Raw genomic sequence first — 6,000 nt, 5'->3', positions numbered from 1 at the left:
AGCTAGTAAAAACACTCACAAGATACCTGCCATCCTTCTGCTGACCAAAAATAAATAAGTAAATAAATCTGATGGCTTGGTAGGAGAGTGCCTAAACTCTTTAATTTTTAGCTTTGGGAAAACAGCCGTTTTCCCTGAAATTAAGCTGGAAAACAAAATAATGCTTGTTTTAAAATGGACTTAAATATATTTTGGCTATTTTAAATGGTTTACTGTTGGTACTGTTTACTGTTAGGTTGTTTAGTGTTATTTACTGTTATAAATAACACTTGGATAAACATGAGCAAATTAATATGCATTTTTCCCAGGGCCTTATAGTCACCATAATCAAGTACCTCTTTACATGATTCACCAAAAGAGAATGCTTTTCAGGGTAGTATAGCACTGTGCTTTAATCTCTCAGTCCTACTTCTCTGATCATAGTACACGACAGTACAATAATACATGAGATATGCCTGACACATAGCTAATTCCCAATATAGGTAGCTAACGTTATTTCACTAGTCATGGTGCTTATGTATCGTGGCAGCTAGCTGAGGCTGTCTCTTACAAAGGTAATGTTCAGGGAGACATAGCAAGAACCACAGATATAGTGAGAACATCTAATTCAACTTAATATCATCACATCTTGTACAATTTCAATCATGCAAGAGGTACTTAATAAAAGTAAGCTGAATAACTAAGTGAATGAATGAATTATAAATGAGAGAATAGCTACCTGGCTTTAACTCATCTAGACATGAGACCAACTTCATCTCCCTCATAAGCTCCTTCCGCTCCTGCTCCTCTGGAAGCAGTTGAACACATCTCTCCTTTGTTAGCCAGAATTGTGTCACACACCTCAACAAAGGAACCAGAGCTCAAAGTCAGGTTCTAAGGTGAAGTGCAATGCGTCTTGAGGTCAAAGCATGGGTAACAACATTCCCTTTACTCTCTCAGACTGTTACAATTGTCTCCAAGGAAGCAGGGAAGCAGAGCATGTCATTATACCTCCCCTTACTCACAGGAGGGCCTGAGGTGCAAGGAAGTGAAATGATTCGTTCAGACCAGGTGGCAGCAAGGTAAATCACCTCCACAGCTCCCCTGGTTCGAAAGGTTCCCATCTGCAGTGTCTTCTTCTGACTATTTTCAGGCTGCAAACAGATTCCCCTGCCATCATCATTATGCTACCGTCTTCTGTGTTTGTTCTCCCTTCTCCCTTTCCCTGGATGGGCTGTCTTAGGTTAAACTAAGGATTTCTGACAGCAGAGGGGGCTGCTGAGCCTAACCCAGCTTCTGCCAAGTAAGGCCCCACAGTGCCTGCTTAGCTGCAGTTTGAGGTAAGGATTCCAGCCCAAGTTCTGCACCGCCTCTTAGGTGCAAACAGTAGAAAATACTCTAGAGATCTGTAATGCAAAATATAATCCAGGAGGAGCATGCACTCTGCTGCTTGCTTGGCCAATATCAACTTGTCACCCCTGGAGAGTCCTTCATTGAAATGTAAAAAAAGTTTAGTTCAAAGGTTCTCAAACCTGGCTGCACATCAGAAGCCCTTGGGTTGCTTTTAAAATTACACACTCTGCGACAGCCACCGCATCCCAGACTTATGAAACCAGCATCTCCAGGATAAAACCTGGAAATCTGTCATTTTATAATTTAAGATCCGAGGAGTTTCTAAAGCACAGACATATTCAGGAACAACTAACCTCGAGGAACTGGAAGATTCTTGTTTTCATTCTAAGATAGATAAGCCAAAATGTATTCATGAAACACTACTGTTTGTTTTTCTGATTAGTTGCCTAGCTATCTATCTCAAGAGCACTGTCCTGCCAAAATATACATGAGCCCCAGATGGGAGCCATTTGTGGAATTTTACATTGTCTTTTAACTTTACAAAAAGTTAAAAGAAACAGGTAAAATTAATCTTAACAATATGCTATTTAATCCGCCTACTCAAAATATTATTTGAACTTATTAGTGAGATTTTTGGGAGTTGTTTTGTTTTTGGGGTTTTTGTTTTGTTTTTTGAGACAGGCATTCACAGTGTAATTCAAGCTGACTCTGAACTCACAATGTAGCCCCAGACTGGTCTGAAACACCCAGGGATCCTTCTGCCTCAGCCACCCAAGTGCTGGGATTACAGGTGTGCACCACTATGCCTGGTTTATTGAGATGTTTTGAATTGTTATCTTCTATGCTAGTTCTTCACAGTCTGGTGTGCGTTTTATCTACACAACATACCTGAATTCAGACTAGCCCTTTTCCAATGCTTGGTAGCCACAAGTGACCAATAACTACCTCATTAGATAATATGAGTAGCCATACCAATACAGTCCAATCATTAATAAGCAGTGACTCTGCTGAGTAGTGAATTGGCAGAGAGGTATATGTGCCATATGACTGTTAACACGAGACAGTGGATGCTAAATTACCTAATTTTAGTTTTCTAGAAATTGGGCAAAAAAACAAGATTCAGAATTAACTAACCTAAGACTTATTCGTGGAGAGAAGACAGGAAATCTACACTAGCAGTTAGTATTTAGGAACAACACAAATGATGTACAACATACTTAAGAAAGATACAAACAAAACTAGGGGTAAAATAGACCAAGTACTACCAATTTAGAGTTGCACACATCCTGTGTTGTATTCATGATATGATTATAATCTAGACTCAGAGCCAGTATAACAGGTCTACCAAAAGGTTACCGATAGATTTCTAAGGCATCACAAGTGTGACTGAATTGCCATGCTGACGTGGCCAGCTGATACACTGCAGAAGTGGGGCAACTTTGATCACTAAATAATGTGATTGAGCAATAATAACAGATCATATTTCAAACATATGATTTTAAAAAGTGCTTCAGTATGCATAACATGATCCTCATAACAATCCTATGAAACAAGCAGATGGGGTGCATGCTTCTGTTTTAACAAACTGAGGTTCAGAGAGAGGGTATCGTGCTTAAGTTTCACAGCTAGTCAGTGAACAACAGCTTAGTTTCTCCACAGGAAGCTCTGGTCCATATGGGAATTCAACCTTGGCCTCATTATCAGCAAGCTTTCGCCAGCTACTTACCTGATGCAGCTATAAATATCGTTAATTCACTTTTCAAAGGCCTTTTCGCTTCTAATAGATTAAGTTCCAGTTAGCTCCCATCCACCCTCTACTGTGTCTGCCTTCTCTAATCATCTGTCTCCCTGGAAGGTGTAAATGCCTTTGCCTCAGGCAAGGATGCCTTTTCCACAGCTCTATGTGGAACTGCAGGCCAGCTTTTAATGTGGGAGCCTCGCTTTTCTGCTATTTGAGAGTGAAGATAATTTGCAAAGTCATTCAAGGCATGGAAAGGTTTTGTGCAAAATCTGAAGTGACATGAGGAGATTGTGTAAGGCAGGTGAATGGTTGAACTGGAAAGGCAGAGGACCTAAAATTAGAAAGATGAATAACAACAACAACAAAATGGTCAATATCAGCTCTTCTTGTCATTCACAGCCTTACCTCTCCAGTTTACCTAAAGCAGTCATCCATCGACTTCTGTCAAATCATCGTCCTTTCATTTCTGCGTTGTATCTGTCACTTAGACATTTTTATTACCTGTCCTTACACCACATTGAATATGAGATCCACAAAAGCACAGATTCTGTCTTGTTCATCGCTCTATCCACAGATTTCAGAATGATACTTGAGTCCAAAGTAAATACTCCATAAATAACTTGAATGAATAAGCATTTTCATCTGAGTCAGGTGTTGAGCCAAGTATTTATTCTGACTTACAGATTATTTCAATGAATTTCCACACTGATTCAAGGATTAAGTTTTATCATCTGCATTTTACAGTCTCATGAACTGAGTGTGAGGTGCTAGGTTTGTAAGCTCCATATTGCAAAGTCACTACTAATTTTCTTATCCCCAAATTCAAAACCCTACTCTCAATGAAACCTTCCCGTGGTGCATCAGTTAGAGACTGTGGACTCTAGGTTTCTTCTAGAAACTATCTCTTTGATTCTACTCATTTGGTCATTCACCAAAAGTTCTGTTGAACACCAACTGTGTGCTAATCACTCTCATAAGAATTTAAGGCTACAGCCAAGCAGGAATTGGGAAGGCTCCAAATGTGGCACTGGAGGTTTTCTCCCCGCTGTTTCCTCTCAGTTTCCTCCACTCTTTCAACCTCATTTTAGTGCAGTCTCTCAAATGTAAGCATCCTTGATGTCCATCTGTAGGCCTTCCTCTTTATATGTTCCCATCTAAAGATTTCATCTAATGTTTCCTCTTATGCAGGCGACCTATACATACATATCTTCTTAATACATATTTATCGCGCTAACTTTTCCCTGAGCTACAAACCTGCATCCCTCTTCAACCAAGACATGCTACCACCAACTTATTTCAACTCAGCAACTCTAAAATGAAATCCAATATGTTCAAATTTAAAAGTTTTCTCCAAAATTTGATGTGCAAAACCCAGTGAAAACCATTTGGTGGTGCATACCATGTCCCAGCTACTTGAGAAGCTAAGATTGGAACACTGCAGTTCTTGAGGCCAGTTGGTGCAATTTAGCAAATGTTAAAAGGGCTGAATTTGTAGCTCAGTAGTAGAGCAACCCTGGGTTCAACTCCTAGTATTGAAAAAAGAAAGAAAGGATAATCCTTGGCCCAGTGGATTCAAAGGAGAAGAATGCAAAGATTAACAGCACAAATGCAGAGACTGGCAAAGCATCATAAGGACCCTTGTAAATCTACTCAACACCCTGATCCCTTCTGCTACAGGAAAGACAACTCTAGTCCCTTGAGGGTCACTATTAATCAGAAAAACAGTAACTACATGCTAACCGTCTTTTAAAAATGAATGCTGGGTTTAATTAATTATTCCTATCTTGGTAACAAAGAAGATGCAAGGCAGTAATACGATTATCTCACACATTTGTCATCCCACATCAATCATCCCACATCAACCACAGTTAAGAAATATCATTTTCTTTTTATACTACACAAAAATAAGAATTTAATTTTCACCAAACAAATTTTATCTAAATCAAGCTAAGAAGCAACTGCTGACCATACTACATTACTGAGGTCAAAGTCATGGTTTAGTCCCTGTAGGCCAAGTCAATTCAGCCTTGGGCAATTGCTGATTTCCTCCCTCATCGAAGTTATACTTGTAAATATGCAAATTCAGTTTGTGTAAAAACCAAATCATAATGAAATATACTTTCAGCATTAAGATGTCAACTCTCTCTCAAATTCATCTATAGATTAAATATAAACCCTATGAAAATCCAGAGTTCTTCATAGAAATTGACAAGCCAATTTTAAAATTAGTAGAGAACTGCTGAGGATACACAAATGATTTTGGAAAAGTAGAATGAGTTAAGGGAACTCTCACTACCTGATTTCAGTAGTTATTATAAAAGTTTCATAAACAAAATATGATAGTAAGGAGATATAGTTAAGATCTACAGAATAAAACAGAAAATCCAAAAACACATCCACATATACATGCTCTATTCATTTGCAATAATGATATGAGTCAGTTCAATGGCAAAAAGGTGATCTTTTCAGCAAATGGTATTGCAAAATAAACCTCACCCTAGATTAATCTTTCAAACACACACAAACAAAAACCCTCAAAATTAATCACAGAGCTAAATGTAAGCACACAAACTATAAAATTTAATAAAATAAATATGTGACTGAGGAGTATGCAAATATTTCTTAGGTCAAATCATAAATTCAGTAAACTGGACTTCACTGAATTGTGCTCTACAAAAAGACATTACTAAGAAAAAGAAAATCAAGCCCCAGACTGGGAGAAAATATCAGCAAAACAGATACCCAGCAAAGAATTATAGCAAAAATATGTAAAAGACATGTATTCTCTGTAATAAGAAAACAGCCCAGCTAGGTATGATGGCAAAGCCTGCCATCTCACCACTCTAGGAAACTGAGGCAGGAAGATTCAAAATTTCACTCTAATGTTAGTAACTTAGCAACTTAGTGAGGCTTATCTCAAAATTTAA

The sequence above is a fragment of the Cavia porcellus genome, unplaced genomic scaffold (assembly GCF_034190915.1).
Source record: "Cavia porcellus strain 051 isolate PalLab524CR breed Dunkin Hartley unplaced genomic scaffold, mCavPor4.1 scaffold_19, whole genome shotgun sequence".
NCBI lineage: Eukaryota > Metazoa > Chordata > Mammalia > Rodentia > Caviidae > Cavia > Cavia porcellus.
The sequence above is the reverse complement of the archived record's forward strand: the minus strand, read 5'-3'. Positions refer to the sequence as shown.